The sequence below is a fragment of the Henckelia pumila genome, chromosome 4 (assembly GCF_033568475.1).
Source record: "Henckelia pumila isolate YLH828 chromosome 4, ASM3356847v2, whole genome shotgun sequence".
NCBI lineage: Eukaryota > Viridiplantae > Streptophyta > Magnoliopsida > Lamiales > Gesneriaceae > Henckelia > Henckelia pumila.
This window is the reverse complement of record NC_133123.1, coordinates 205403813-205426793: the sequence shown is the minus strand read 5'-3', so window position 1 is coordinate 205426793 and position 22981 is coordinate 205403813. Positions and strand designations below refer to the sequence as shown.

At 36.6% G+C, this 22981-nt stretch overlaps 2 non-coding genes across 2 annotated transcripts; both read right to left on the bottom strand.

Moving 5' to 3' along the window:
• Positions 1-6325: 6325 nt before the first annotated feature.
• LOC140869895 (small nucleolar RNA R71) lies at positions 6326-6432 on the bottom strand. Its single transcript, XR_012146885.1, has one exon. It is a non-coding gene; the product is annotated as a small nucleolar RNA R71 (small nucleolar RNA).
• Positions 6433-11633: 5201 nt separating this feature from the next.
• LOC140869922 (small nucleolar RNA R71) lies at positions 11634-11740 on the bottom strand. Its single transcript, XR_012146911.1, has one exon. It is a non-coding gene; the product is annotated as a small nucleolar RNA R71 (small nucleolar RNA).
• Positions 11741-22981: the final 11241 nt, after the last annotated feature.

Sequence of the window (22981 nt, the reverse complement as noted above, 5' to 3'; positions counted from 1 at the left end):
TAAAATTAAATAACACAAATAATTATTAAAATCTAACTTAAGCCAAAAAATTACAACTTAAACTATTAATCCAAAATAAATTAAAATCCCGAGCCCAACTAATATAACTCGAACCCAAAACCGAACACAACTAACTTGACCCATCAACTTTTTAGACCCGACCCAAACCCATAAGCCCGAGCCCAGCCCGAAAACCAGCCCAAAAAAGTGCCCTAACTCCTGCACACCTTAGCCACGACTAGCCCCAAATAGCACCTGCGGCCGCTGACTCCGGCCACCACCGGCCATAGCACCACCTCTCGAACCTAGCCCACATCCAGATGGTTCCAACAAGACCAACCTCAGCCCCAACCGAGGTCTACATGGTCTGCACGTACCAATCTTCAAAGAACCTTAGCTAACTTGTGTTACTGTGCGCGACAGTAAACTTCAGCGGCTTCGACTGCCTAGCTTCGGCCACCACCGGCCGGAGCACCACCGACACATCCTTCTCCAAGGTCTTGGGGTTCTAACTTAACTAGAATCAACCTCTAACTCGCATCCTACAGTTCACACATTCATTCTCCCAGAGCTGCTCAAATCAAACCCTACTGTCCACTTTTTGAGATTTGCCTCGTTTCTAGCCTAGATCAGGTTCAAGCCACCACATGAATCGACCTTTGGGTCCCTAAATCAACCCCCAAGACATGGGCCAGCAATCCATAATGTGAATTAGCAGAAAAACGTGAAAAATTATGAGAGAAAGCATAAAAAATGTGGACTGCTCAAGAACTCATGCATGATAATGTGAGAAGCATAAACCTTAGTGATGCATGCTGTAAACACACAATTAAATCATGTAAAAACAGTGAGTATATGATCTAATTTATGGGAAAATAAAGGAATCAAGCGTGCCTTTGCGTGTATACGCTCGAAAACACAAGAAACGTCGCGTATTCGGTTGTCCGGGATGAACGGAGCTTGGAACCTTCACATTTCCTTCAACCAACGTGAGTGTATGTTCTTGGGGTGTGTGTGTGTGTCGTCTCTAGTGGTGATGCATCTGATGTTCAATGAGAAGTAGGGTAAAAATGAGGCTAAAACTTTGATATTTGTTTGTGGGTTAATCTCTTAATTAATTAAAATACTCAACCCAATAAAACCCACTAAAAATCTGATAATTAATGTATAAATCTCAAAATATAAATTTAAGGGCTTTTTAAGGCCTATTAAAAATTCTTAAAATAGCTTATTCTAGTGAAAAATGGGCTTTTATACATATATATATATATTAAAATTTTTATTTTCTGAAAATAAAATCTTAAAATAATAATTTATGGCCCATGAAATCTCAATAAAAATATTTTGGGTGAAAATATCTATCTCGTTCGTTTATGGTCTCGTCTACGTGATCGAAAAATACATTTCTCAAATAAATTCATAATTTCATAATAACGGGTTAAATGTTATAATAACATTTAAAACATGCAAATAAATCGCATAATACACATAATAGCACATAAAATTATTTAACCCCTTTTAAACTTATTTTTAAATCATTAAATCCTCTAACTATATATGTATGTGGGTTTACGTAAGCGAATTTCTGGACGTTACAATTCTCTCTCTCTTTCTCCACCCCCCACCACCCCCCCCCCCCCGAAATGGAAATTTCGTCCTCGAAATTTATGTAAGTACCAACAGATTAGAGCTCCACTTCCGTAACAAAGGTACGTGGAATACAAGTAGTCTAGCAGTTGCTCATGCAAATCTCGATCAAACAATACAATTGCTGAAAATTGAACGACAATGTTTTAAAGTTAGCTGTGATGCGAAAAGTATCTGGATCTGCCTCTTTAGCTTGCATCACAAAAACTCGTCCAGTGGTATTCTTCTTCCTGTGACAATTCATAGAGATGTGTCCCGGATCCTTGCAGTGGTAACACATGTTTGAACCAATCAGGCACTGGCCCTTGTGTGGTATCTGACACGTCTGGCACAAGAGTAATCCTCCACCGTTCGGGGCGCCCCCTCCTTGCTGATGCTGTCTCTGCGGAGTTGGGCCCTTAGAAGGCCCAGTAAATGCCTTCTTTGCCGGCTGTTGTGAAGGCTGACGTCCAGACTGTTGCTGGAGTTGTCTTTTCTTTTGGCAGTCGACTTGCATCTCTTTTCTTGCTTTCTCAAATCGGAAAGCCCTACTGACTGCTGCCTTGTAAGTTGTCACGTCCATCATAAAGACATCGTGCTTAATGTCAGATCTTAGACCATCTGTTAAATGCCTCAACTTCTCTTTCTCATCTCCTGCAATCTAAGGTACAAAGTGACATCCCCTCTCAAACTGCTTAACAAACTCAGCAACAGACCTGTCTCCCTGGCTGAGACTCATAAAATCGCGGACCAGCTGCCCGCAGATATCCTTAGTGAAATATTTCTCATAGAACATCTTCTTAAAATCCTTTCATGTTAACCTAGCTAGATCTAGGCCAACCACTATGCCATCCCACCAGAGAGTAGCATCTTCCTTCACCATATAGATCGCACACCTCACTTTATCCGCGTCAGTGAGTCTCATATAAGCATAGATGGTCTCCAAAGAATATATCCATCCCTCAGCAATGAATGGATTAGTAGTGCCATGAAACTCCTTCGGTCCCTGTTTGCGGAACCGTTCAGCTATATCCTCCTCGTGAGACTTCCTGGGCTGCGTTGTCTGATGCTCAAGCAGTCTAGTAATTCCGGCTAGCATATCCAAACTAGCCCTCTCATATGGTGTGAGCTGAGGTGGTAGGGGTGCATTACCACGAGTTTGTCTCCCTCCTGATTGGCTTTCTCAGTGTTAGTCTGACGTGTAGCTTGTCTTGGAGGCATACTGCAATTTCCATAAATTTCTCACGTAACCGCCATGCATAACTAAGCATTTTATTTTAAAACTTTAATACTTAAAATTTTCATAACATAAAATTATCATAACATAAATCATGTGTGCCATACATAAAACATAACTTAAAATATTTAAAACTCACATACTGGCAGTGCAGCTTCTGAGCTCAATGTAGCAGGCTAGTCACCCTCCAGGACCTTGCTCTAATACCAATTGAAACTACCCTACGCTACTAATTTTTTTAATTTTTTATACAATGCTATATATATATATATGTATATATATATATACTATACTTAAATTAATCTTAACATAAAGTATATTTGCATGCAATTTAATTAAATAATTAAACATGCATAAAAATTCATGCAACTTAGACGTAAATCAAATAATTCAAAATTCATGCATACGTAAAAACTTTTCCTAAAATCCTCCAACCATGCACACATAATTAGAAAATCCTCAAATCATTAAAATGAATAAAATTCTATCATATGCGGAAAATAAGATAATGTTTAAATATCTCAAAACTGCTAAACATTTGAGCAGAAGGTCACGGGCAGACTAGCTGCATGGGCACTCAGACATTTTCACCGCCAGTCGGGGCAATATGCTCATCATCATAATTATGCTCACCTGCATCCATTATATCTAGTGAGCCTAGAGGCCTAACACGTTCTATCCGTACATAATAATATGAAGTCACATGCGCTTATCGTATTAATATCATAATATATGTATGCATGCATGCTCATAAAACTTATTCGTAGACACTTAACCATAATCATGATTTATTCTTAATCATAAGCATAACATAAATCTTAAATCATCATAAGGCATCACATAATCATAAATCTTTCAATGCAGGTTGTATCGATGAATGTGACTCTTAAACATGAGCGATTGATCAACCTGAAAATCAACGTACGTGGCGGTGGAATCTCCACCCACTACAACAAATATATAAATTAACCACACAGAAACGACAACGGTTTTATATCTAAACTGTTGTCTTTTAGTCTTTAACAATGGTTTTTACAAAAAGCGTTATTGTTGGCCATATTTTATTTAAAAACGACAATGGTTTTAACAAAACCGTTGTCTTATATGTGTCAAAGACAACGGTTTTAAAAAACCGTTGTCTATGAGCGGGTTTTTTATGATCTACGACAACGGTTTTAATTAACCATTGTCTATGAGCCTTTTTTTGAAGGTCTAAGACAACACATTTTGTAATCTGTTGTCGTTGTTATTTTTTTTTATTTTTAATATTTTAAAAAATATATGATAAGTGCATTTTATGCACTTAATTTATATATGATTTGATTTGAATTTTGTGATGTATCGAGTGGATATTATGCGTATTTGTTGTTATTTTTGTGAGTTGCAAATATTTGAAGAAAAGTAGCAAGAAGAAGCGGAAAGACGAATTATAGACAGCAAAGTTTACAAAATTACTGGAGCTTATAAAGACATCCAAATCCAATCTTTACCGTTCAAATTGAAGTTTTGGATGTTTTAAAGTTGCTGTCAAAATTTCTGCTCGATCCGACGGCTAAAAGTCAAGATATGATTTTTGCAAGATTGCTGCGCGTTGGACAAAAGGAATAGCGCCCCAGCGCCTCATTGGGAGCGCTCCAGCGCTTATCTGTAGCTCAGTAAAAGGATTTTATTCAAAATTTCAGCTCCCTAGCTCTAGTTTTCCAGCGCTCCAACCCCCGTAATTTCATGTCTTAAGCGCCCAGCGCCAGTTTGGAAGCGCTCTACGTCCGTCATTGAAAAATAAAATACGAAACTTGAGCGCCCCAGTGCCGAGGAAGCAGCGCTCCAGCGCTGCGCAGTCTCCAAAAATATGGAAAGTCTTTAATCGAATTTAAAAGGGTTTTGATAGCTTATTTTTGAGGGATATGAGGGTTTAGAGAGTATTCAGAGTTTTTGAAGGCTAGAGACGGCTAAAGACCAAGGAAAAGGGAGAAGAAGCATTCTTGGCGCGAAGACGGACGAAGCGACTACCGGAGACGGAGAAGCATCATCTACCTTCATTTTTATTTCATTCTTTCTCCTAGTTTTTGAATGATGTTCAAGAACATGCTTTGTTTGATTTTTATTTACATTATGAACTAATTCCTTTGTCTAGAGGAACGACGTAGCTTGACTTGAAACCATGTTTTTGATATTTTGATTGATATATTAGAATTATTCATTCGGTTTATTTGTGTTTTCCTGAATTGATTGCGTTCAATTAACTGATCATTACTTGAATTGTTAAATTTATTTGAAATCTAGCACTCGAGAGAGGCGATTTTGAATAGGACCATAGGAAAATACATCATTGGTGTTTGTAGAGTTCGAGAGGCCTATAACTCCATTGAAGCTTTTGTAAGAATTATTGTGCTATTACCGGATTTAATAGTTGAACTTAGATAGAGATATTGAGTTTTCTATTGAATACGAATTTCTGCTTGACACTCGAGAGAGGTAGTAGAAAATAATAGGGATTCTTGGTTAGTAAACTAGAAGAATTTATGATATAGATTTCTCTATGAATTAAACTGGTGGATGGTCAAGTGAAGTCGAACCTCTAGAATTCATCGCTTATTGAATTTTCGTCTCGTGAACTCGTGGTTATTTAATTTTATTTCTTGCAAATTTTAGTTTTATAAAAATCAAACCACTTTCGTAGCTCTCATAGGATTATGATTTTATTAGTTGCAAATATTTGATATAATATCATTTATTCATTCTCCGTGGGATCGACTTGGACTTAATTCCTATATTATAACTTGACATCGTGCGCTTGCGAGCGAAAAACACGCAACAAGTTTTTGGCGCCATTGCCGGGGAATGAATTTTATTTGATTTATATTAAATTGTGCTAATTGGTCTTAATTTTGATTTAGAGCATTTTATTTTATTTTGTTGGTTTTAATTTTAAATCTTTCCTGTCTATGCAGTTTATGCGAAAAAGCCAAAGTTACGACTCACTGCTCTTTGATCCGAAAATCGAGAAAACTGCTAAAGCTTTGCGAAAAGCTAGAAGAGAAGAGTTGCAACAAATGGCTGAAGAAAGAGAAAGAGAACGAGTTGTCAATAATGCTCCGGTGCCGATCAGAGATCACTTTCGACCAGTGATCAATACTCATTATTCTGGGATAGCTCGGCAGAACATCACGGCAAATAATTTTGAGTTGAAGCCAGCTCTGATTAATATGGTGCAGCAGAATCAGTTCAGGGGTGCAGCTACTGAAGATCCAAATTTGCAACTGCGTACTTTTTTGAGAGATTTCTGGCACAGTGAAGATTCATGGTGTTGTTGAGGACACCATCAGACTACGATTGTTTCCGTTCTCTCTTAGGGACAATGCTCGTAGTTGGTTGCAGTCACTATCTCTTGGAAGTATAACTAAATGGGAAGACATGACATCTAAATTTCTGGCCAAGTACTTTCCGTCTGCCAAGTTTGCCCAGCTGAAAATTGAGATCACTACGTTCAAACAGCAAGATTATGAGCTACTGTATGAAGCTTGGGAGCGGTACAAGGAATTGCTTAGAAAGTGTCCAAACCATAACTTTCCGTACTGGGAACATATTGAGTTATTCTACAATGGTTTGAATGGGCCAACTCGTATTTCTGTGGATGCTGCAGCTGGAGGTTCAATATTTTCTAAATTTCCTGAACAGGATTATGAGATGCTTGAGCAAATGACAATTAATAGTTATCAGTGGCCGAGTGAGAGATCTGCTATAAGGAAGCCTACTGGAATTCATGAGTTTGATGCGTTCACTGCCTTGACTGCTCATATGGCTACTATTTCTACACAGTTGGCTGCACTGACCAAAGGAAATCAAAGTTCTACAAAGACAGCATCACTGTCGACTGCAGTAAATTCTGCTGATGGATTTGATAGTGTGGAGAAAGCTCAGTATGTGAACAACCGCAATTTTACTGGCTATCGAGGTAATCCTTTACCAAATCAATATCATCCTATTTTGCGCAATCATGATAATTTTTCATATGAAAATTATAATAATGTGTTGAATCCTCCACCGGAGTTCAATAATTTAAAGGATGAGGGTAGGTCATATTTGGAGGATTTGGTTGGTAATTTTATTTCTGAGTCAACAAAAAGATTTGAGAGAACTGAGAATAGGCTTAATAATATGGAGATACACCTGACCAATGTGGGCGCTTCTATGAAAAATCTTGAAACACAAATTAGTCAACTGGCGAATGCATTGAATAATCAGCAGAGAGGTGTGTTTCCTAGCAATACTGAGGTTAATCCAAGGGAGCAGTGCAAGGCTATCACCCTTAGAAGTGGTAAAGAACTTGGGGTTGATGACCCAAAGGAAGTAGATGATGAAGAGACTGAAGAGATTGTGGTGGAGTCTAAAAAATCTGTTAACAAAAATTCCAGCAATTCTGCAGTTGTGCCTGATAAACCGCCTGTACCAAAAGCTATTCTGCCATATCCTCAGTGGTTCAAGAAGAAAGCGTTGGATGAGAAATTTTATAAGTTTCTTGACATCTTCAAGAAAATTCATATTAATATTCCATTCGCTGATGCTTTGGAGCAGATGCCGCATTATGCAAAATTCTTGAAGGAGGTGATGTCTAAGAAGCGGAAGCTGGAGGAGTTCGAGACTGTCAACCTGACTGAAGAGTGCAGTGCTATTCTGCAAAAGAAGCTACCACAAAAATTAAAAGATCCAGGGAGTTTTACGATTCCTTGCATTATTGGTTCTTCTAATTTTAATAAAGCACTTTGTGATTTAGGAGCTAGCATTAACTTAATGCATTTGTCTGTTTTCAGGAGTTTGGGAATTGGAGAGGTGAAACCCACGACAATTGCATTGCAGCTAGCTGACAGATCTATCACATATCCGTTTGGAATCATTGAGGATGTACTGGTAAAAGTAGATAAATTTATTTTTCCTGCGGATTTTGTTGTGCTAGATATGGAGGAGGATGCAAATATTCCATTGATTTTGGGGAGACCTTTCTTGGCCACTGCTGATGCCAAGATTGAGGTGAAGAATGGTGAGTTTTCGATGGGTGTGGACGGAGAAAGAGTTATTTTTAACATATTCAAGAAATCAAGTAATCCACCCATCTAGGAATTATGCATGATTGAGCGAGTTGTGAAGCTGGATTGGCCATCCCAAACTTGTTCATGAGGTAGATTCAAAGAAGAATGGTCCGAAGGTGCCAAAGAAGAAGAAGAAAATGAAGAAGAAATCAAAGTTTAAAAAGGTTGTTGAATATATTTGGAGGGTGAAAGCGAAAGGGAAGACCCTCAACAACGCGAAACCGGGCTAGAATTGGAATACAGTCGGGCTATGGACTATAAACTAAGCGCTTCTTGGGAGGCAACCCAAACTAGTTTTTATGCGTTTTTTTATTTTTTTTAGTTGTTTTTGTTTTTATTTTTATCATGAGGAAACTAGAAATTAATAATGATTTTGAATTGTGTAGGTTAAAAAGTATGGAGCTGAAAGAGTTTAGGATCCACCCCTGATGAAAGGTTTTGAGTGATTAAGATGGTGCCGAGTACTGACGCTTGGTGCCTAAGACATGTGTCCCGTGTTTTTAATGAATACTGTATATTGAGGACAATGCACAATTTAAGTTTTGGGGGATGCTTAAAAATTGTGAAAATTTGAAATTTTTTATGAGTTAGTTGGAGTTGAAGGCATGATGTTGTAATTGTGTTGGCCTATGATGAAAATAAATTTTGTGTGCTGAAAAATTTTATGTTAGCTATATTTAATCTTGAATTCTCACATTTATGCACGAATGCCATGATTTTCGATACTCTTAGCAATTAGAGAAAAATTATGTAGATTTGTGATGTGGATTAGAGGAATTGATTATTAACTCTTGTGATTTTTGCTTGAAACTGAGATAGATTTTTATGAACACAGAAGTGATTTAGGCATTTTTTTTCGAATCTATTGAGTTTTTTTTAGCCATTCTATATTCATGAAAAATCCAAAACAAATTGAGTAGCTAAAAAGTTCAAAGAAAAGTAATGGCGGAGAAAGTAAGGTGAGGGGAGGCCTTGAAAAAAAAAATTGGATTGAAATTCTAGTCCAAATACAAGACATAAAGATGGAGATGTATGGAGTAGAAGAAAGCCAAGACTAATGTCTGGAAATGCAAATAAAAAAAATTTAGCTACTCATGATCCTGCACAAATTGAAAATATTCAATTCCCTTTGCTTTGAATCCTGAGTCCTTGTTTACATTGATATACTTATGGATGCTTATATCCTGCTGATTATACTTGAGCCTAATGTTAATCGAAAAAGTCCTGTTGATCTGTGCAATTAGAAGTTGAACTTGGTGGAGAGTGTCTTGAAACTTGAGGGCGGGATTAATGAATCTGTGAAGCTTACGGATTGCATGATTTTATCGAAAGTTGGGTGGGTAGATGAGATTGGCGAAATCACACACACACAAGAACTCTTGAGAAAATTAGCCTACATGTGTAATTAATCTTGGAATGTAAAAATTCGGAGGCCGATATATTGCTCATTATTGTTTTGCTCGGGACTAGCAAAAGTCTAAGTTTGGGGGGATTTGATAAGTGCATTTTATGCACTTAATTTATATATGATTTGACTTGGATTTTGTGATGTATCGAGTGGATATTATGTGTATTTGTTGTTGTTTTTGTGAGTTGCAAATATTTGAAGAAAAGTAGCAAGAAGAAGCGGAAAGACAAATTATAAACAGCAAAGTTTACAAAATTATTGGAGCTTATAAAGACATCCAAATCCAATCTTCACCGTTCAAATTGAAGTTTTGGATGTTTTAAAGTTGCTGTCAAAATTTCAGCTCGATCCGACGGCTAAAACTCAATATATGATTTTTGCAAGATTGCTGCGTGTTGGACAAAAGGAATAGCGCCCCAGCGCCTCATTGGGAGCGCTCCAGCGCTTCTCTGTAGCTCAGTAAAAGGATTTTATTCGAAATTTCAGCTCCCCAGCTCTAGTTTTCCAGCGCTCCAACCCCCGTAATTTCATGTCTTAAGCGCCCCAGCGCCAGTTTGGAAGTGCTCCAGCGCTAGACGTCCGTCATTGAAAAATAAAATACGAAACTTGAGCGCCCCAGCGCCGAGGAAGCAGCGCTCCAGCACTGCGCAGTCTCCAAAAATATGGAAAGTCTTTAATCGAATTTAAAAGGGTTTTGATAGATTATTTTTTAGGGATACGAGGGTTTAGAGAGTATTCAGAGTTTTTGAAGGCTAGAGACGGCTAAAGACCAAGGAAAAGGGAGAAGAAGCATTCTTGGCGCGAAGACGGACGAAGCGACTACCGGAGATGGAGAAGCATCATCTACCTTCATTTTTATTTCATTCTTTCTCCTAGTTTTTGAATGATGTTCAAGAACATGCTTTGTTTGATTTTTATTTACATTATGAACTAATTCCTTTGTCTAGAGGAACGACGTAGCTTGACTTGAAACCATGTTTTTGATATTTTGATTGATATATTAGAATTATTCATTCGGTTTATTTGTGTTTTCCTGAATTGATTGCGTTCAATTAACTGATCATTACTTGAATTGTTAAATTTATTTGAATCTAGCACTCGAGTGAGGCGATTTTGAATAGGACCGTAGGAAAATACATCATTGGTGTTTATAGAGTTCGAGAGGCCTATAACTCCATTGAAGCCTTTGTAAGAATTATTGTGCTATTACCGGATTTAATAGTTGAACTTAGATAGAGATATTGAGTTTGCTATTGAATACAAATTTCTGCTTGACACTCGAGAGAGGTAGTAGAAAATAATAGGGATTCTTGGTTAGTAAACTAGAAGAATTTATGATATAGATTTCTCTATGAATTAAACTGGTGGATGGTCAAGTGAAGTCGAACCTTTAGAATTCATCGCTTATTGAATTTTCGTCTCGTGAACTCGTGGTTATTTAATTTTTTTTCTTGCAAATTTTAGTTTTATAAAAATCAAACCACTTTCGTAGCTCTACATAGGATTATGATTTTATTAGTTGCAAATATTTGATATAATATCATTTATTCATTCTCCGTGGGATCGACTTGGACTTAATTCCTATATTATAACTTGACATCGTGCGCTTGCGAGCGAAAAACACGCAACAAGTTTTTGGCGCCATTGCCGGGGAATGAATTTTATTTGATTTATATTAAATTGTGCTAATTGGTCTTAATTTTGATTTAGAGCATTTTATTTTATTTTTTTGGTTTTAATTTTAAATCTTTCCTGTCTATGCAGTTTATGCGAAAAAGCCAAAGTTACGACTCACTGCTCTTTGATCCGGAAATCGAGAAAACTGCTAAAGCTTTGCGAAAAGATAGAAGAGAAGAGTTGCAACAAATGGCTGAAGAAAGAGAAAGAGAACGAGTTGTCAATAATGCTCCGGTGCCGATCAGAGATCACTTTCGACAAGTGATCAATACTCATTATTCTGGGATAGCTCGGCAGAACATCACGGCAAATAATTTTGAGTTGAAGCCAGCTCTGATTAATATGGAGCATCAGAATCAGTTCAGGGGTGCAGCTACTGAAGATCCAAATTTGCACCTGCGTACTTTTTTGAGAGATTGCTGACACAGTGAAGATTCATGGTGTTGTTGAGGACACCATCAGACTACGATTGTTCCCGTTCTCTCTTAGGGACAATGCTCGTAGTTGGTTGCAGTCACTACCTCTTGGAAGTATCAATAAATGGGAAGACATGACATCTAAATTTCTGGCCAAGTACTTTCCGTCTGCCAAGTCTGCCCAGCTGAAAATTGAGATCACTACGTTCAAATAGCAAGATTATGAGCTACTGTATGAAGCTTGGGAGCGGTACAAGGAATTGCTTAGAAAGTGTCCAAACCATAACTTTTCGGACTGGGAACAGATTGAGTTATTCTACAATGGTTTGAATGGGCCAACTCGTATTTCTGTGTATGCTGCAGCTGGAGGTTCAATATTTTCTAAATTTCCTAAACAGGATTATGAGATACTTGAGCAAATGACGATTAATAGTTATCAGTGGCCGAGTGAGAGATCTGCTATAAGGAAGCCTACTGGAATTCTTGAGTTTGATGCGTTCACTGCCTTGACTGCTCATATGGCTACTATTTCTACACAGTTGGCTGCACTGACCAAAGGAAATCAAAGTTCTACAAAGACAGCATCACTGGCGACTGCCGTAAATTCTGCTGATGGATTTGATAGTGTGGAGCAAGCTCAGTATGTGAACAACCGCAATTTTACTGGCTATCGAGGTAATCCTTTACCAAATCAATATCATCCTATTTTGCGCAATCATGATAATTTTTCATATGCAAATTATAATAATGTGTTGAATCCTCCAACGGAGTTCAATAATCAAAAGGATGGGGGTAGGTCATATTTGGAGGATTTGGTTGGTAATTTTATTTCTGAGTCAACAAAAAGATTTGAGAGAACTGAGAATAGGCTTAATAATATGGAGATACACCTGACCAATGTGGGTGCTTCTATGAAAAATCTTGAAACACAAATTGGTCAACTGGCGAATGCATTGAATAATCAGCAGAGAGGTGTGTTTTCTAGCAATACTAAGGTTAATCTAAGGGAGCAGTGCAAGGCTATCACCCTTAGAAGTGGTAAAGAACTTGGGGTTGATGACCCAAAGGAAGTAGATAATGAAGAGGCTGAAGAGATTGTGGTGGAGTCTGAAAAATCTATTAACAAAAATTCCAGCAATTCTGCAGTTGTGCCTGAGAAACCGCCTGTACCAAAAGCTGTTCTGCCATATCCTCAGCGGTTCAAGAAGAAAGCGTTGGATGAGAAATTTTATAAGTTTCTTGACTATCTTCAAGAAAATTCATATTAATATTCCATTCGCTGATGCTTTGGAGCAGATGCCGCATTATGCAAAATTCTTGAAGGAGGTGATGTCTAAGAAGCGGAAGCTGGAGGAGTTCGAGACTGTCAACCTGACTGAAGAGTGCAGTGCTATTCTGCAAAAGAAGCTACCACAAAAATTAAAAGATCCAGGGAGCTTTACGATTCCTTGCATTATTGGTTCTTCTAATTTTAATAAAGCACTTTGTGATTTAGGAGCTAGCATTAACTTAATGCATTTGTCTGTTTTCAGGAGTTTGGGAATTGGAGAGGTGAAACACACGACAATTGCATTGCAGCTAGCTGACAGATCTATCACATATCCGTTTGTAATCATTGAGGATGTACTGGTAAAAGTAGATAAATTTATTTTTCCTGCGAATTTTGTTGTGCTAGATATGGAGGATGATGCAAATATGCCATTGATTTTGGGGAGACCTTTCTTGGCCACTGCTGATGCCAAGATTGAGGTGAAGAATGGTGAGTTTTCGATGGGTGTGGACGGAGAAAGAGTTATTTTTAACATATTCAAGAAATCAAGTAATCCACCCATCGAGGAATTATGCATGATTGAGCGAGTTGTGAAGCTGGATGGCCATCCCAAACTTGTTCATGAGGTAGATTCAAAGAAGAATGATCCGAAGGTGCCAAAGAAAAAGAAGAAAATGAAGAAGAAATCAAAGTTTAAAAAGGTTGTTGAATATATTTGGAGGGTGAAAGCGAAAGGGAAGACCCTCAACAACGCGAAACCGGGCTAGAATTGGAATACAGTCGGGCTATGGACTATAAACTAAGCGCTTCTTGGGAGGCAACCCAAACTAGTTTTTATGCGTTTTTTTATTTTTTTTTAGTTGTTTTTGTTTTTATTTTTATCATGAGGAAACTAGAAATTAATAATGATTTTGAATTGTGTAGGTTAAAAAGTATGGAGCTGAAAGAGTTTAGGATCCACCCCTAATGAAAGGTTTTGAGTGATTAAGATGGTGCCGAGTACTGACGCTTGGTGCCTAAGGTATGGTGCCCCAGCGCCAGTTTGGAAGCGCTCCAGCGCTAGACGTCCGTCATTGAAAAATAAAATACGAAACTTGAGCGCCCCAGCGCCGAGGAAGCAGCGCTCCAGCGCTGCGCAGTCTCCAAAAATATGGAAAGTCTTTAATCGAATTTAAAAGGGTTTTGATAGCTTATTTTTGAGGGATACGAGGGTTTAGAGAGTATTCAGAGTTTTTGAAGGCTAGAGACGGCTAAAGACCAAGGAAAAGGGAGAAGAAGCATTCTTGGCGCGAAGACGGACGAAGCGACTACCGGAGACGGAGAAGCATCATCTACCTTCATTTTTATTTCATTCTTTCTCCTAGTTTTTGAATGATGTTCAAGAACATGCTTTGTTTGATTTTTATTTACATTATGAACTAATTTCTTTGTCTAGAGGAACGACGTAGCTTGACTTGAAACCATGTTTTTGATATTTTGATTGATATATTAGAATTATTCATTCGGTTTATTTGTGTTTTCCTGAATTGATTGCGTTCAATTAACTAATCATTACTTGAATTGTTAAATTTATTTGAAATCTAGCACTCGAGAGAGGCGATTTTGAATAGGACCGTAGGAAAATACATCATTGGTGTTTATAGAGTTCGAGATGCCTATAACTCCATTGAAGCCTTTGTAAGAATTATTGTGCTATTTACCGGATTTAATAGTTGAAATTAGATAGAGATATTGAGTTTGCTATTGAATACGAATTTCTGCTTGACACTCGAGAGAGGTAGTAGAAAATAATAGGGATTCTTGGTTAGTAAACTAGAAGAATTTATGATATAGATTTCTCTATGAATTAAACTGGTGGATGGTCAAGTGAAGTCGAACCTTTAGAATTCATCGCTTATTGAATTTTCGTCTCGTGAACTCGTGGTTATTTAATTTTTTTTCTTGCAAATTTTAGTTTTATAAAAATCAAACCACTTTCGTAGCTCTACATAGGATTATGATTTTATTAGTTGCAAATATTTGATATAATATCATTTATTCATTCTCCGTGAGATCGACTTGGACATAATTCCTATATTATAACTTGACATCGTGCGCTTGCGAGCGAAAAACATGCAACAATATAATACATATTTTAAAAAATATAATACATACAATAACCTATATAGTACTACACGTCTAGCTTAAGTGAAGAAACGAGAGAAACCCAATCCCTAGCCAAACCCTTCGCCCCCTTCAACCCAGCTCACCTCCGGCGCCGATCGATCGCCGAAAAATGGTTGTCCGACCTCTTTGCATCTAGCCCAAGCCTTAGCAACGCCAATCGTGACTTCAATCGTGAGTTTAAAGCTTGGATCGGAGCTTCATTGTCGCGACTTTCACTGTGTAAGTTTTGTTGCTTTCTTCTCTTGCTTCGGGCTCATGCTTCGTGGTATTTTAGTAGATGTTGAGGGTCTAGATTTATTGTTGTTTGGGTTTTCGGTGAATGTCGAGAAAAGGGTTAAAAACGAGACTCTGTTTTGTGTTCTTTTTTTTTCCGGGTTCTTTCATTAGCTCATCTGTTTGGGCTTTTTTTTTTTTGGGTTCCTTCTTGTTTGGGCACCTCCGAATGTCGAGATGTTCATAGCATAGACGAAGCACATAATATTTGTGCTTTACTCTCATTGACTGACTTGTGTGAGGTTTTAGTAATTTGACACACGACTCTCGGAAAATAAGCTAGCAGCTGCAAAATTTCCTCCACGTCATTGAAATAGGGTGAAGGGCCAGATTCAGCTGCACTGCTCCTCACTGCTTTTTGTTGTTTAGGGACACACATATAGGATAATAATAAACTAGAAAGTAAGCACATAAATTGATTCTGAAGTATAAGTATGATTAAATTAAGCAAAAAAGGAAAACAAAAGTGAAGTTTAATGAATTTTCCTTGATGTTCGAGTTTCTAGCAGTGTCAAATGATGCATTATCTTGGGATGAATAACAGTTAATAGGATTTATAGTTTGCGCCTCGCATTGACTTGTTCCTATGATTTTGCTTGCAGGCTATGCACAATCATTCCTAATGCCTGCAGCTTTAGCTGTATAAGCGCCATCATTGGAAAAGTTCTCCTTCTCCACAAGTTCATCAATACCATTGACGAGGTGACTTTTCTTTTGACACACCACTGTTTGCGGCATTCCCACTTAGTTTAGACTTTAAGTTGGATTTATTTTTGTGGGCCATCAAGTTAGCTGCTTTCTCAGGAGAAATAGAGTTCTTTGGTTGACGTCTTAGAGCATAGCCAATTTTATGGCAATTGGAAGACCTATTACCAATTCTAATTATCCCAATGAGCTAGTAGATATAAAAGTTTAAGACTCATGTTAAAAGAATAGCTAGGGATGAAGAATCAAACCAATAAGCCTTTTGTACATGTATTAGTCTGGCCTCGAGTCTTGACAGTGCAGTTGTGCGCTCAAATCCTTGTTTATTATGCGCTGGTTCAACAAAATTAGCTTCCAAAACACCTGAAAGAAAAAAATTAATTAGTAAGAAATGAAAAGGACGCTCCAGTTGAAAATTCCAAAAAAACCAATAAGCGATATAGGCTTATTGTGTGCATGGAAACTCCAGTTAATGAACGTAGTCTAATCTGCTGCGATTTACTTTGTTATAACAAGATAAGATTTTGCTTACCGTTTTTCACAAATTCCATCTCTTAACTGTCAAATCCTTTTATGGTGCACGATGTGGTATAATCATAATTTGTGTTTCTTGTATTTAAGGTGTTGGAGGCTACACTTACTTACTAGAACCTCTTTGGTGGGCAGGCATGATAACGAGTTAGTAGGATTTTTATACTGTTCCTTTCTGCTCTATTATGACCACTCATCACTAACCATGAGCCTTTCATCTTTCTGTGCAGTGATTGGCGGAGAGGTGGCTAATTTTGTTGCTTATATTTATGCCCCAGCTGTCCCCGTTACGCCTCTTGGTGCACTGAGTATTATTATCAGGTAGATTTTTTCTAAATTATGAAAACATTGAACCTTACAAGGATATCTTGATTAATATCTTGACCAGCCCTTTTTTGTGCCCTTCAAAAGTGCTGTTCTAGCGCACTTTATGTTGAGGGAACGACTGCAAAAGATGGGCATACTTGGATGTATCTCCTGCATCGTTGGTTCTGTAATAATTGTTATTCATGCTCCTCAAGAGCAAACTCCAACTTCTGTACAACAAGTCTGGATTTTGTCCATCCAACCAGGTTCCTGAACCTTGCTTATAAATTTTATTTTCTTCTTTTCACGTGTACTGTCATTAACGAGTTGTTGCATTATTATTTATTGCTTATTTCTGCTCATTGTCTTGCACAAAGCATTTATGATATACGTAGCAGCTACAGTATAAATCGTACTTGCCCTGACGCTTCATTTTGAGCCTCTTTACGGGCAAACCAATATAGTGGTTTACTTGGGCATTTGTTCCTTAATGGGTGCTCTGACAGTACTTTCCATCATACTTCATCATTTTGAGTTGACTGGATTTTGTGTTGCCTGATGAAGCAGCCTATGTTTTCTAGCTTATCATGTATGTGATAATTTCACTCAGGTTGTGAGCATAAAGGCGATGGGAATCGCAATAAAGCTCACTTTGGAGGGAATAAATCAATTCACATATGCTCAGACTTGGTTTTTCCTTTCAGTAGCAGTAATATGTGTCATCACACAGTTGAACTATCTGAATAAGGTAGACAGAAAATAGTTACTTTGTGAATGTTTTGATTGTTGCACCTTGATCTTAGAAACATGCAAGTTTTGTGTAATTACATCATGTTTTGATACCTAAGTTGTCCATGTTCCATTCCTTCGTAATTTTGTTAGAAAGAAATTTTTGTTGGTTGTCTCATTCCGAATTTGCATGTTCAGGCGCTTGACACTTTCAATGCTGCAATCGTTTCTCCAATATATTATGTGATGTTCACAACTCTGACTATTATGGCAAGCGCAATAATGTTTAAGGTGACATTGTCTCGAAGTCATATATTGCAAACTCTGTTGAATGATAACACGTTGAATGAGTAGTAAGAAATGAAAAGGACGCTCCAGATTAGACTATGTTCATTAACTGGAGTTTCCATGCACCATAAAAGGATTTTATGCATAGGTTTCATTGGATTCTCACTGTTATTGATCCTTACATAGAGATGGTTTATTTTTTGGATCCACTGAGTCATCGTAATCGTTATGAGGACTGGAAATATGTAGTGAATATGTGAGTACATATTTTTGTCTTTATCGAGGACTTAATTATGTGATTCAACATTTATGTGTTAATATTATGTATGAAGGAGCTTGAATTGTTTAATTCAAACAAAGAAAGGAAAGGAAGAAAACAGGCAATATGGGAAATAGTAAAGGTATGTATGCATGTCTACTTGTGATTTATCTACAAATTATTGTAGATGAGACATTCTGCTTTCTTCTACACAGGGTCCTCGACAACCAGATGCAAAACAATGTGGTTATTATGTGATGAGATTTATGAAAGATATTATTGAAGGAAATGTTATCTGTGAAAAGCATTCACTATTCACTATAGTAAATCTTCTCAAATAATTGTCTTGTTATTTTTTTTCCAAAGTCATTTACATTTATTTGGGTAATAATATAATTTATTTGTGGTTTGAAGTTCGTGAAAACAGAATACTCAATGGAAGAAATTAATGAAGTCCATTTCGAATGGGCGGAATGCATACAAGATTATATTGATTACTAGGTACGTATATTTATGGACGAACAATGAAGTATTTTTGTAAGGTGATTACTAGGTAGAAAGATGAAATGCTTTTACATAATCACGTTTTCGAAAATTTTCTGAAGATGATGTGCCTTCATCTTAGTATGGCGCTTGAATATAACTTTAATATATCATATTGTCTTACCTTACCCGTGTAAGTTTTTGTTGTCAAACTACTTTGCTGATCTAAGTTTCTCTGTTTTTTGTATTGTTGGTGCAAATTCTCGTACATCAGATAAGGTACTCTACCTATGCCTGTCACTGTGAATTAAGTATTCTTTTATGCTTATCAGATTTAAATCTCCAGCCTACAGGACCTGATGATTTTGTCTGGGATCTGTTAATTCTAGAGTGATGTGCTCACATAATAAATATTGGTGAATCCACTTAGTTGCTATTTCTACTGGCCAAGTCAAGGCTCCTTGTAGAATATTTTCCATTTTCATGTTGTGCATTATAGGTTTGTTGAATTATGAATGGTGTAACATGACGATTGGAAGAGTATTCTTGTTTGTATGTCCAAGATTTCTTGGTTTAATATTTAAGTGTTGTGTTTAATTTGGTTATATGCAAGATTAATTTGGTTCAAATCTTGCATTTTTAAACAAAATTTTGCACCTTTTGGTTATTCTCAATGATGTTAATTTCTTATACGTTAGTCTTACTAAAGTATTTTTGTAAGGATGATTGATTTTTTTAATCTTTTAAGTCTCTCTGGAAACTTGTATAATTTTGTTCATTGTTTGAGAGTTAGGATGAAGGAAAGTAACATTAAAGGCCTTTTTATTTATGTTTATAAATTTCTGGTCAGGTAATGATTTAATGCTTCTCGGGTGGTTGGACCTTTAACTAAATGTGTTATACCTCTTTCCAGTTATATATTATTTTGATAAAAACCTATGTCCAGTTATGATAATGAGACAAAAGAACTTTCTTGCTTAAATAGGTTGCTTGCTTGCACTTGGAACTGAAGGATCAGTTTGTTTTATTATAATGAGTTTCCTTAGAAATAGAGTTCAGTTTATAAAATAGTGAACAGTTCGATCTTTCTATGAACTGACATGGTTTCGGAGTTTTTTTTATAACTTTCGGTTGTGAGTTTTTTATGCTTTTGGATGTTTAGAGGTGGATCTTTCGGTTGTGAGTTTTTTATGTTTTTAAATGTTTACTTTTGTTTGCTAAAGAGGAATAATCTTACAGCATGTGGTGAAGTACTGATATTCATCGTATTTGGTTTGTGATAGATATTTTCTTGTGTTTGATAGTGTCATAGTTTGCAGATAATTATAGAATACAACTCTTATTTTCGCTCAAAATATTGATAACTCGTGTGGTGTGTGGTTGAGTTTCGTAATTGGCTTGTAACACTATTTGGTATTTGTTGTTACTTGTAGTTTTGGCTGTCGGGTGACTGAAAGTCATGTCGGGCATGGGCATGAAGCAGTGGAATGAACTAGCTGTTTTTGGAAATTGAGGAGAAGCGCTTTGTTTCAAGATCGAACTCTTAACAATTGAGGAGAAGCTGTTTTTGAAAATCGTGATCGAAAATACTAGTAAATTCGGTCAGATAAGTAGATCTATATTTTTTGTACAACTTCCATGACATGTTGGGTTCGAAATTACTAGCGCTACAATTTCTTCGAAAGTATTTAGATGCATGTAACAGCTTTTGAAACTTGAAGATATATACCACTAATTAAATTAGACAATAGTTTTGAATTCATAGTGAAAATTAAATAATGACAACATTTTTAAAATGTTGAGGACAACGAATAATAACTGTTGTGAAAAGGCAATTTAAGACAATGGTTATAAATTGTTGTTAAAAATAACATACGACAACGGTTTTAAAACGTGGTTGAATAATAAGCAAACGACAACGGATATAAACTGTTGCATATGTGTTGTCGTACACCTATATAAGACAACATTTTTAAAATGTGGTTGAATAATGTCAACATACGACAACGGATATAAAGTGTTGCAAATCTGTTGTCGTATGTCAACATAGACAACGGTTTATAACTGTTGTAAAAGACAACTTAAGACAACGGTTATAAACCGTGGTCAAAAAGTGTGTACGACAACAGATATTTACTGTTGCATATCCGTTGTCATATGCTGGAATCCACAACGGATATAAACCGTTGTCGTATGTTATACTTACGACAACACCTAAAAGTACAATGGTTTTTCGACCCCTACGACAACGGATTATATCCGTTGTCGTTTCCCTTTTTCTTGTAGTGACCTCTATGCCCGTAGTATAACTATCTCTGTGCCGGTGGTAAAACCACCTCTGTGCCGCCACTGCACCAGCCAGCAAGCAGGTTGGATTTGTGACTCTTAATCATAACTATGCTGTCACACCACTTCAACTTCCATAAAAATATTTTTTTGTTAAATGCCTTTAATAATAATTAAAATAATCTTTCATGCATAAAAGAACTTAAAATAAAATTCTTCATAATTACATCATTTCATAAAACTTTGTTTGTAAAAATATATTTAATTATTTTTCATAAAATCATATTTAAACTCAAAAATACATGGATGAATTAAATATACATTTAAGAACATTTAATTTTTCATGGATTCGTTCGAGCTGCTGACCCCTTAAACTTAAGCCCATACAATTCTAGACTGGCCCAATAAGGGAACTTAGGCCCATTAAAAAACCCAAGCCCAACAATAACTTATCTTGGCCCATTAAGCTTAATTTAACATGATTTGGCCCAATAATTTTCACGAACCCTATACCCATGAAAATTTAATGGTATCACTTAAATAATTATTTAAACCCGATTATATAAAATTAAATAGCTCAAATAATTATTAAAATCTAACTTAAGCCCAAAAAATACAACTTAAACTATTAATCCCAAATAAATTAAAATACCCGCGCCCAAATAATATAACCTGGACCCGGACCCGGATCCAACTAAATTGACCCATCAACTTTTTAGACCTAACCCGAACCCATAAGCACGAGCCCGGCCCAAAAACCAGCCCAAAACAGAGCCCTAACTCCTGCACACCTGACCGGTTAAATCGGTGTGATATAAATCTACTGACAAGCGCACCAGGTCAAGTTATAATATAGTGAATAAAATTTGAATGTCGAACCCACAAGGACTGTATAATTATGACTACCAGAATATATTTATTTCTACTTAATCTAGACTAATCAAAAATAGCGATTTCAGATTTTTAAAATTAAAAACTAAAATTGCAATTAAAATTAAATTAATTAAAATACAGCAGAAATTTGGTTTAATTCAAATATGGAAAAAGTTCGATCAAGGACTCACGTAGGTACCAGATAATTCATGTAACAAGCAGTCGATCGAAGACATCAGACTTAATCTTAATTCACGGAAATTTTCCTAATTTGTTCGAAGGACTATTTCTAGAACAATCAAACCTATTCAAATATTGATGAACTAATCTTTCGTAATTCTAATCAAATTTGAATGCATGAATAACTGTGAAAATTCAGTAAACACCTAAATCGCATAATAAAACCGAATTCTATTTCTAGTCAGTTTTACACTATGTTGATTATCGAAGTGATCAAAATCGAAACCTCCTCTGTCGAATTGGAATCAATTAACATGCAAGCAAATAACTGACCAGGAAATTCACAAGACAAATATAAATTTGATAATCAATAAAATAGAATCAAGTCTGAAAATTTCAAATAAACAAATCAAGTTTTCTACATAAATTGTCTGGCCCAATCACGTGGTCTTGATTGAAAAAGAACTACTACTCACTAATCAAATTCATAATTCAAACAAAGTTTTAATCATGAATTCTAAAATAAAATAAAAGAAAAGAAAAGAATTCTTCTCGCAAGTAGCCTAGCCGCCTCTCTCCAATCTTGAATAAAAATCTGAACCCTTCTAAAGAATTAAATCTATCTATTTATAGTATTTTTAATCTCTTAAAATATTAATTCCTAGTTGCTTAAGGAATTCCCGAAATAATTCATTCCGCGACACGCGCGCGAGCCTATAATAAAGCCCGCTCGCGCGCAGCCAAACAAATCAGTGACCCAATTTTGTTTCTCGCGCGCGCTTTGCTCTCTTTTTCTCTTCTGGAATTTGCTCCTGCGCTCGCGCGAGGAACCACCCACGCTCGCGCCCGTTCTCTTCTCCATCTTCTGCAGATTTTCTTTCCTCTTTCTTTGCTAGATTCTAGCTAATCCATCGCAGCAATCATACCATGTTCTTCATCACGATTCCGCACCGATGCAACTCGAATCGATCTTCGTTTCAGTTCTTGCAGCTGTTCAATCTTGCATCTCGAAGTTTATGTTTCTGTTTTTTTTCTTCTTCGAATCGATGCCGCTTCGAACTCTTCTTCTTTGTTCTGAAGCTTCATGCGCGGCTGTTGATTCATTGCACACAGCAGCTTCATCATCCCATTGCTTCTTGCATCTTCTACAGCGCAGCTCTTGGACTTCTTGTTCGAAGCTT